Here is an 11790-nt window from a genome sequence, read left to right as displayed (position 1 = left end):
ATACCATATTCAACGTCATAGATGATATCGTCAACCAGGATCTTTCTAGGAGCAAGAGAAAAATTTTAAACCTTTCTCCAAAAGACTAAAGATAGCGAGATCAAAAGAAAATCTAGAGATATTGACAACCCTATTACTAGAAGATGAAAGAAAATTAGAACAACCAATATTATCCAAACTTAGAATCTTATTACCAGTCCTATTTTTATTACAATTATCAGAATTGAAAATAGAGTCACTAACCTCATTAATATCATTATTATTATTATTACGCCCAGTGATATTATTATTATTATTATTATTATCCAAACATAAATTATTATTGCTATTCTTAATATTATTATTCCTATGTGAGGTGAAAATATAATCACTACTATTAGTATTATTGTTAAACCAATTATTATTATTATTATTTAATTGAATATTATTATTAATAGAACCACTTCCACTATTATTGAAACCAACAGAAACCAAAGAAGAATTAACAGACAACGAACCTGAGGGAATCTGACCTGGTGAATACGAGATTGTTCCAGCTTCACCTTCGATGGTAGAAGGGTGAGAAACATCGTCAACCCAAGATCGGAGAGCAGAGATTTGATTAGAATTAATTCTGCTTCTGGAAGGACCACGAAAGCAACTAGACTCATTAGGCTGCAAGGTGAATTTCTCTGAGAGGTTACTGAACTTCTTGGACTGCTTTACTTTACATATTTCTTCCAGATGAGAAGATTTCAGAGTCGAGCATGCTTCGATCCTTGACCATAGGGGAGCAGAGATCCGATTTGAAAGTTCCAAATGGAGAGACAACAAATTACGAGAAATGAAATCCAAAACCTTTCTCACACTGCCAATATCCAAACAAACCAATGCCATGCTAGCATTAAGAAAAATACGACAGCCACTAGAATTATTAAGAGGGTGCTTAATCTGAGCGAACAGAGGAACAAGGGAAGAGTCTCTACATCGTTTTAGAAAAGCCAGATCTGTCTTCAACTTGGAAACCCTTACGCGAGACCATTCAAAGTGATGAACTTTAATAGCAGTGGCCCTTCCATATAGGGTAGTAATTTCTATATTCAAGCTTCTGTGATCCATAATGAATTAAACAAAGTCTTTCGGTAGAAATCACATGAGAGAAATTTTTGGCCGACGCGTTTTGAACCAACAAGTGTGGTTCATCATCAGGACCAGATGAAGAGGCAGACCATGGCAAAGGCTTAAATAGAGAGCAATGTAGAGACATAATTTCAAGTAACGACTATATTTGAACAATAATGTTTAAATTATAATATTAATTTATTAATATATTAAAAACAAATATTATTAAGTAACAGCTATATTAAACGGCTAGTTTTTGAAAAAAATATTTAAATAATGATGTTATTTCATTAATTTATTAAAAATATTAATAAGTAACAGTGTTTTTTTTTCCCATGGAAAAAGTCGTAATTTCTATTAATATATAAGAAATTACATTTTGTAGATGCCGAGGAATATGCATATGGAGGCATTACTTGCCTATCAGGATACATACAAGAATGTCTAAAAAGAAACTTAAACTGTTGAATGTTGATCCTCCACGCAGGGAGTCTGTAAAATCTGAGTTATATCAAAACTACCCTCAACAGAAAGAGGGAAAAAGATGCAAAAATATATATCTTCTCTACACAGAGAGAGTATTATATATGCCTATACAAAGAACTGTTGTATCTACAGCCGAATAATAGATATGAGAAAATAAACATGTTTTTTACAATGAGCTTCGACAAAATCATGGGCTTAAAGCCCAATTTGTCCTTGTTCTATGAACGGCCTGTGGTAATATTGATGGTGAGTACCATCAATCTCCTCCTGTATCAACCAGACATTGTCCTGTAGATGCGTTGCCTCTTTTGAAGTTGATCAGCCTCCGATTTTTGTTCCCTGTAGATATGTCGACAAACAAAAGAGTCAAATATGTCTATCATTGTATGAGCTTCCCCTAGAATATGCCTGAGAGTATATGCATTGCAATGTGATGCATTGTTGAGCCAATTACATACGATTTTAGAATCACCAAATAACTGTAGATGTCTGCAATGATGAGTTAATGCAAAGTATATGAGATGTTTTGCAGAGCAGAGTTCGGCAAAGTTGTTTATACCCATCCCCAAGTTTATTTGAATTTTAAACCAGTGGTTATCATTCAGGTATAGTAATGCTCCCCCACCACAGCCTGCTTCCTGAGCAGAGCCATCAAAATATGCCCAAGGTTTAGATTTATCAATGATTTCAGGGGTGATGGTGCGCTGAGGGGCTAAGTTGTCATCCTTGGGAAGGAGATCATAGTCAGAGATTATGTGATGAACAATAGAAGGCTAGTGAGGTTCCTTGAGATTGAAAATGGACTGGTTCCTGGCTATCCAAATGACCCAGAAAACAAGGAGAGGCATGTTCCTGGCTTTGCCTCTGTGGGCTATATACCAAGTATTCCAAGCCTCTTGGATAGTGTTGCCATGCCAGGGGTGCAGGGAAGGGTAGTGGGCAATAATACTATTCCATAACTCCTTAGATGACGAGCAGTTCAGGAAGAGATGTTCAGTGTTCTCTTCATCGATACAACAAAGATGGCAACGAAAGGGACCATGGAAGGATCTCTTCGTCAGATTGGCACCAATAGGGATCTTGTCAAAGAGAATGTTCCACAATAACAGGCGGGTGCGAGGGGCGGCCTTGAGTTTCCAGAAAGATTTCCAGTTCGGGTCTATAGACTGAGGTTTATGGGGATCCATGAGCCTGTTGTATCCTTCTTTTGGGATATAAGTACCATTCTTGGCAAGGGCCCAGATAATTTCATCAGGTCCCTCTGTTAAACGGATATGGGCCTGTGTGAGGGCTTCTATATATAGTTCCCAAACCTGTCTCCAATGTTCAGGTATGTCTAAATCATAAGCGGTTTTCCATGCCTGATGAAAGACTGAGGAATTGTTGCGGTCGCCAATATGCTTGATGTAGATAATGCCTCTGTCATTTAGGAAACTAATTAAATCGGCTGGCAACCTGTGTGCATTCCCGCATCCCACCCCGGGTCTGTTCCAATACGAACAGTGTTGCCTTCCTTTATTCGCCAGGTAATCCCTTGTCGCAACAGGGGGAGTGCATTCATCATTGCCTTCCATATGTTGGAGATATTATTAGACGAGGGCCGAGACTGTCTGAACCAATCCATCAAGTTTGAAGGCCATATGTATTTTGCTTGAGCTACCTGGGTCCATAGATTGTTTGAGCTAATGAGCTGGCATCCCAGCTTAGCAGCCAAGGCTTTCGAGAAAAGCTCAAGTCTTTTTATGCCCCATCCTCCCCATCGTTTTGGTATAGTGATGCGGTCCCATCTGACCCAGGCAAAAGTTTTCCCAGGTTGATTGCCCTTCCATAAGAATCTGCAAAAAATATTTTGTAGTCTGTTTAGAATGCCTTTTGGTACCCATGCGAGGGTCATCCAAAAAACTGGGGTGGCCTCAATAACTGCCTTAATGAGGGTTAATCTGCCAGCCCGGGAAAGATATTTGTGGTACCATATCTGTAAGAGTTTTTCCACCTTTGCGATAAGCCACGTCCAGTCTGCGATCCTGTACCCAAGAGGCTTTAATCGGAAGCCCAGATATTTAAGCCCGTCATCCAAATTGAGTACAGAGAAGGGAAACCGCTGGGTAGTATATATGGACTCATGCTGAGAGCAGTCGATAATGGTGATGGTGGATTTTCCTTCGTTTATCATCATCCCCTTTGCCTGTTGAAAGAGCTTGAAGATATTATGAAGTATAGAAGAATCTTCGATGCTACCATTTAAGAATATCATGACATCATCGACGAATAGTAGGTGTGTCAAAAAGAAATTCTCTGAAATATTGATGCCAACCAGCTGATTTCTATCCCGAGCAGCAGTGATGGATCTGCTCAGACCTTTCATAATAAGAAGAAAGAGTAGAGGGGAGAGGGGGCAGCCCTGCCTGTGCCCCCTTTCTGATAGGAAAAAAGGAGTAGCTTCACCGTTAAGGAGGACACTATAGGATACATCCTTTATACAACTCATAATCCATTTGATTTAAGCAAAAGGGAAGCCAAGGTGAGTGAGTATTAACCTGATATAGAGCCAATTTTCTCTGTCAAATGCTTTAGAAAGGTCCACCTTGAGGATCATGCCCTTCTGTTTCTTTGTCTTCAGAGTATGGAGAAGTTCCTGAGCAGTGGCAATCGCCTCATGTATCTGTCGATGCTGAAGAAAAGCAAATTGTTCGGGAGATATATGACTAGACAGTATGGGCTTCAGGCGATTTGCAATGATTTTGGCAATAATCTTATACAGAACATTGCAGAGAGAGATGGGTCTAAAATCATTGAAGGAGGTAGGAGAGTCAGATTTCGGAATTAGGGCTATGAATTTGGATTTGATGGCTGCAGGTATGCTACCATTTCTCCTACTGTCCTCCACGATTCTGAGTAGATCATCCCCCGAGATGTCAAAAAAAGCAATAAAGAATTCAATGGTCCACCCATCCGGTCCATGACTCTTGTCTTTTTTAAACCATTTTATGGTGGCCTCGAGTTCCTCCTTCGATACAGCCATCATCAGGTTCTTCGATTCCTCCTGTTCTACATATTTGGGGAAGTATTCAACAACCCGCGTAATCTCTAGTATGTTAGCCTCTCGAGGTGCCTTGTAGATGGATTTGAAGTGTTCATTAGCAAGTCTGGCCAGACCCTGTTGTTCAGTGATCATCTATCCCTGTTCATTTTGTAGCTCCCAGATAGTGTTAATGGCTTTCCTGCCATTAGAAAATTTATCGTAGAATTTAGTGTTATTGTCTCCCTCAACCAACCATATGGCTCTACTTCGAAGGCGCCAGCTCTCCTCTCTTTCCTTTAGAATTTGTGAGCGCTTAGAAATAAGAGTAGTGTATAGGTCTTTGTTGTCCTGTTATGCTCTTAACCTGCAAAGCAATACCCAAACATAGAATTTGCGAAGAAAAGATACTGAGAACACAGAATATGCGAAGAAAATATACCCAGAACACAGAATAGCAATGATTTTATTATTCATAGAGAAATGTTCACAGGCCTCTTCGAGGGGGCAACCTCCAATAGAGCAGAGCTCGATTACAAAACAAGACACGATGCTCCTCGCAGGGAGTCTCTATCCTTTATATATGACTCATACATGTAATACCACGGGCCAATATCGCGGGTTTTATTAATACCATCTATCTAATACTACCGCCCATTTACCATCTATCTAATACTATTGCCCATTTGCAACTAACTATGGTCCCGTCATTAATTGCGGGTTAACCACTTACAAATATTAATATGGGCTTTATTGACTCTTGACTATGACGTGATCCCATGACATAAATAAGGGGGTTAGGGTGGGACCCTAACATGCCCTCCCCCTTAAGACTAGCCTTGTCCTCAAGGCTGAAGCTGCGGAAAATGTTGAAGAATAGTGGCTGGTTCCCAAGTTGCATCTTCCGGAGAGGTGTCTTTCCATTTGACGAGGACCTCCTTAAGCATGCGGCCGCGCAGGTGCTTGTCTCGTGTGTCTAGAACCTGTTCAGGTTGAAGCCAGATTGACCCTTCTTCGTCCAATTCAGGTAGACTGGTTTGAACTCGGCAATTGTTCCCAATCACTTTCTTGAGGCACGATACATGGAAAAATGGGTGGATTTTTGCTGTAGGTGGCAAAGCCAACTTGTAAGCCACTTCTCCAATGCGCTGAAGTACTTGGTATGGTCCGTAGAATTTTGGAGAGAGCTTTTGAAAACACTTGTCTTTGAGTGATGTTTGCTTATATGGTTACAGCCTCAAAAAGACCTGATCCCCTTCTTGAAATTGGCGCTCTGAGTGATGTTGGTCAGCCTATTGCTTCATACAGTTCTGAGCTTGATGAAGATTCTCGTGCAGATGGGCAAGCATGGTTGCGCGGTGTTGTAGGAGTTGATCCACGGCTTGTACTTTGGAGCACCCCGTGAGATAAGAAGTAGGGGAAGGCGGAAGTTGTCCATAGACTGCTTCATAGGGAGTCATTTTGGTGGTGGCATGATAGTTGGTGTTATACCACCATTCCGCCAGAGGTAACCACTGTACCCAAAGGTGTTGTTTTTCTAAAGTGAAACACCTAAGGTAGGTTTCTAGACATTTGTTGACGGCTTCGGTTTGACCATCTGTTTGCGGATGATATGAAGTACTGAGTTTGAGTTGAGTGCCTTGTATTCTGAAGAGCTCCTGCCAAAAATTACTGGTGAAGATTGGGTCGCAATCAAACACAATAGAAGTGGGCATGCCATGCAATTTGAAGATCTGATCCATGAAAGTTTGAGCAACCAAAGTGGGTGTGAATGGTTGGGGTAGGGCGCAGAAATGAGCATACTTCGACAGTCGGTCCACAACCACCATGATGACTGACTTGTTCCCAGACTTTGGAAGACCTGTAATGAAATCCATGGAGACCTTCGTCCAAATTGACGCCAGAATGGGCAATGGTTGTAATGTGCCTGGTGTGTTGACGGTTTCCCCTTTGTGGCGTTGACAGACGTCACATTCTGCTACGAAAGTAAGGATGTCCTGTTTCATGCCGGCCCAAAAAAATTATCTTCTGGTGCGAGCATATGTCTTCTGAAAGCCCGAATGTCCTGCAATGGGAGATGAGTGCAATTCTGCCAAAATGCGACTTTTGAGGGTGGATGTTGGTGATATTACGACTCTGTCCTTGTAGCGAAGAATATCATTCTGCCACGAGTAGCCCTTGCTGGAATTAGGATCTACCTGCAATTGAGAAATGAGTTGGGAGAGCCCGGGATGTGAAAACCATTCCCTGCGAGCCTCTTCAATCCAGTCTAGAATGGGGAGGGAAATTGCGAGCAGAGTACTTTCCTCCTCAAATTGGCGCGACAATGCATCTGCTACCCTGTTGTCTTTCCCTTTCTTGTAAATGATCTCATAATCATATCCCATCATTTTGGCTAACAATTTATTTTGTTGTGGGGAAGATAGGCGTTGCTCCAAAAAATATTTAAGACTGTGATGATCTGTGCGGATTTGGAAACGTCGCCCCAACAAGTAAGGTCGCCAGGTCTCGACTGCATGTAAGATGGCCATCATTTCCTTCTCGTAGGTAGATTGGCCCAGATTCCTCCCACTTAGTTGTTGGTTGGTGAAGGCCAATGGTCACCCTTCCTGCATTAACACCGCTCCAATACCTGTTCCCGAAGCATCAGATTCAATGACAAATGATTTGGTGAAGTCCAGTAGTGCTAAGACAGGAGTGGAACACTGGCGGTTTTGAGAGCGGTAAATGCCTGTTGTGCTTCTTCATTCCAGAAGAAGGAATTTTTCTTTAGGAGTTGCGTTAGGGGCTTCGCTATACAGCCATAGTTGCGGACAAATTTACGATAATAGCCTGTGAGACCCAAAAATCCTCTCAAGCTTTTCAAGGTCTTAGGTTGAGGCCATTCTTGCATTACCTGGATCTTTTTTGGGTCCACCTTGACACCTTCACGCCCCATAATGTGGCCCAAATACTCAACTTCTTCCATGCCAAACGAACACTTAGACATCTTGACAAATAATTTATGCGTGCGGAGCAGTTGCAAGAGTAGATCTACATGCTGAAGATGTGCCGCCCAAGTGCCACTATAGATGAGGATGTCATCGAAGAAGACAAGGACAAATTTTCTGAGATATGGTTTGAGGAGGTGATTCATAAGGCTCTGAAAAGTAGAGGGGGCATTACAGAGACCAAATGGCATGACCAGGAACTCATAATGGCCTTCATGAGTTCTAAAAGCTGTCTTGGGAATGTCGACTTCCTTCATGCGAATTTGGTGGTAGCCTGAGCGAAGATCCAATTTAGTGAAGAATTGAGCCCCATTGAGTTCGTCCAGCAAATCGTCAACCACTGGGATGGGAAATTTATCTTTGACTGTTAACTTATTGAGGGCCCTGAAGTCTGGACACATCCGCCACTCCCCATCTTTCTTGAGGACCATGACCACTGGAGATGAATAAGGACTAATGCTGGGACGAATGACACCTGCTTCCAACAATTCCTTGATGATTTTTTCTATTTCATTCTTTTGGGTGAACGGATATCTGTATGGCCGCACATTTGGGGGTTGGGCCCCTGGAACCAATGTGATGCTATGATCATGTTCCCCTCGCGAGGGTGGAAGCTCATGAGGCTTGTCAAAGACCGTCCGATGTTTATTTAAAATCTGTTGCATCTCAAGATGAATTGGCGGAGACATGGTGTCTACTACCTGGATGGCATTAAATTTAGCTACCACTCCATGATGGCCCTTTTTTAACAATTTTTCCATCCTATGCGAGCTGATGATAGAGGGGGCTCCCGCCTGTAGTCCACGGAGGGTATGTGTGGAGTTGTTCTGCTTAAAACTCATATATAACTCCTGGAAATCCATTGTGATTGGCCCAAGAGTGCGAAGCCATTCCGCGCCTAGGACAATGTCGCAACCCCCCATGTGTATTGCAAACATGTGGGTTTTCAATTGATAATCCCCCATTTGAATTTTGACATTTTCACAGCGACCTTCACATTTCATTGTGCCCCCATCTGCAATCTGGACTTGGAAGTTAGAAACTGCCCGGACGAAACAATGTGTTGCTTCAACGATCTTTTGGTGGATGAAATTATGGGTACTTCCACTATCAATCAAGACTACTACTGGGCGATGTTTAAGAAAACCCCTGATTTTGAGAGTTTGAGGGGAAGAAATTCCTGCCAATGCATTTAGCGAAATAATTGTTTCATCAGATACAATCTCCTGTTGGTTATCTTCTTCGATCGCCTCCGGTTCCTCAAGTGGTGGATCTTCCTCGGTGGAGCTGTATTCAGTGGCATCTATTTGAAAAAACTTGTGCTCTTTGCATTTATGACTCGGGGAATATTTTTCATCACAGTAGTAACATAGTCCTTGCTTCCTTCTTTCGGCCATTTCCGCAGGTGACACCTTTTGAATCTTAAGTGTCTGAGTCATATTGGGAGCCTGTGAGGGACGACCTTTAGCGGGGAAGTTGGGGCGGCTGGATTGGGCTGTTAATGCACGTTCCACCTTACGGGCTACCTGGCAAGCCTCTGTCCATGTGGGAGGGTGGTGGAGTAGAACCTGAGCTTTGATGCCTTCTTTAAGACCGCTGATAAAGCATTCCATGTAGAACTCATCTGTGAGACCCTTAGTGCGGAAGGCTAAGGCTTCAAATGCAGTAATATATTCCTCGACTGTACCCGTCTGTCGGAGCTTAGTGAGACGCCCCAAAAAAGAGTCTTCCTGTTCAAAGCGATTGCGAAGAGTTTTGGCAAATTGGGCCCAATTCTGAAAATGTCCATTGCAACGCTGATGCCATTCCTTCCATTGCCATCGTTCATTGTCCAAGTACATGGTGCCCACCATAAGCTTAGTCCCCTCATCTGTGATATGATTCAATTGGAAATACTGCTCCATCTGTGCTAGCCATGCGGACGTGTGAGAACCGTCAAATTTTTGCATATCCAACTTGGGAGGTCGCTGACTGGGTGGTGGATGGGAGTGCCAAACGTGAGGAGAGTGGCTAGACTCACCCTCATGGTATTCATGGCCATTATACGCCTCCTCGTGGGCTGGCTCCTTGCCCTTTGGGAGTGCCTCCTGTATCTGGTTACTTATTCCTTTAAGCTCAAGTTGTATCTAGTTACTCATTCCTTGAAGCTCAAGTTCGATCTTGTTCACCGCAGTTTGGAGGGAGTGCACATGGTTTTCAATTTTGTCGATCCTTTCATTGGCCATCGCTTGAGCGCGAGTTTCTACCATACACCAACCTGATGAAAAATTGGGACCGCCTAAAAATTTTTACTAAGAAATTGAATGGTACCACCTTGCTCAGCTCGTCGTCCTGATACTGATGGGCTAGGTCACCAATAAGCGCCCCGGAAGATCTCAGACTTTTTTTTTTATTTTATTTTTTTTGGAAAACTCCTAACGGAGTTTTACTCCTTCCTGATCAATACTGCAGTCGCCAAATCCTCAAAATGTCAATGCCGCCAAAAGTCCTGCGAAAATTATATCCAGTTACAGGAACCCTTCACAACTACTCCGATCTGGTGGATCTGAGAGATCTGAATGGTGGAACAACTACTGCTGCTGATCTAGAATATCCGATCTGGTGGATCTGAGAGATATGAATGGTGGAACAATTACTGCTGCTGATCTGGAATAGATGATGTGTGATCCCCCGATAGAAAGGGAACTATGGTCTTGGGGAGTGTCAGGTGCTACAGATCGCAATATACATAAGGGTCTGACAGTAGTACTCGGCCCAATGTTTCAGGGCGCTAACTAAGGAGGATCGACCGTACCCTTAGTCGTACAACCCGACTACCCTATCGTACGGGTGAGTAATCTCTCCGAGTGCTGTTCTCGGTGTACTGTAGCCACAAGACGGCCGAAGGTTTATCTATGGCGAGGTTTCAAGGGAGCTAGGGGGCTTCCTATATACCCAGAGGGTACGTGGAAGACAGTCCGTGTGCGGTTCTGTCTAATGCGCTACTATTCGAAGGGGTACCCACAGGGGTTACAAGGGAGTCCAACAGACGTGACCACCTCTTGTATTTCCTGCGTGCATGCCTCCCCAAATCCGCAGGTTTATGCGCTTAACGACAGATCCCGTGGTTTAAAGACGCCAGAACACGTCTCTAGCCAAAAAAAAAAATTGCTAAAATTTGGAGATCCCACCGAGCCCTGGAAAGTGCTCTGATACCACTTTTTATGCTCTTAACCTGCAAAGCAATACCCAAACATAGAATTTGTGAAGAAAAGATACCGAGAACACAGAATATGCGAAGAAAATATACCCAGAACACAGAATAGCAATGATTTTATTATTCAGAGAGAAATGTTCACAGGCCTCTTCGAGGGGGCAACCTCCAACAGAGTAGAGCTCGATTACAAAACAAGACACGATGCTCCTCGCAGGGAGTCTCTATCCTTTATATATGACTCATACATGCAATACCACGGGCCAATATCGTGGGTTTTATTAATACCATCTATCTAATACTACCGCCCATTTGCAACTAACTGTGGTCCCATCATTAATTGCGGGTTAACCACTTACAAATATTAATATGGGCTTTATTGACTCTTGACTATGACGTGATCCCATGACATAAATAAGGGGTTTAGGGTGGGACCCTAACATGTCCGGTGCTGGAAAGGTGCCATCTGACGAATCCTCAAAAGTGGTAATGGCTCGTTCTGCCTCCTTCAATATCTTATCATCATTAATCCGTTTCAGGTGTGCCCAATTTCTGGAGATCCTCTTGAGTTCAGATAATTTCCTTATGAAACTAGCAGTATGTTCCTCCTCGCCCATGATAGGATTGGATCTCCAATACTTCGATACAAGCTGATGATAGCTGGGGTCCTTGAGCCAAGAAGCATTGAATTTGAAAGGTCTTTTGTTCTTCGGGATATCGTCTGAGAGTTCCAATAATATCGGCTGGTGATCAGATAAACCTCAAGAGCCTACCCACTGCCTAATACGAGGGTGTAGGGTGAGGAAAGCCTCTTTAATGAGGAATCTGTCGAGTCTTCTAGCTAGACTATGATCACCACTTCTATTATTAGTCCAGGTATAATGAAGCCTAATAGGAGGGATGTCTACCCATTGATGTGCTTCGAGTAAGGTGGAGATCGAGTCAGAAAGGTTATCCACTTGGGCCGAGTGTCCCCAAGATTCACAGTGTCCCAAGGAGAA

The sequence above is a fragment of the Pinus tabuliformis genome, chromosome 9, assembly GCF_031772625.1.
Source record: "Pinus tabuliformis cultivar Carrire ecotype Pingquan chromosome 9, CPIR1, whole genome shotgun sequence".
Lineage (NCBI taxonomy): Eukaryota > Viridiplantae > Streptophyta > Pinopsida > Pinales > Pinaceae > Pinus > Pinus tabuliformis.
Note: the sequence above shows the minus strand (reverse complement) of the source record.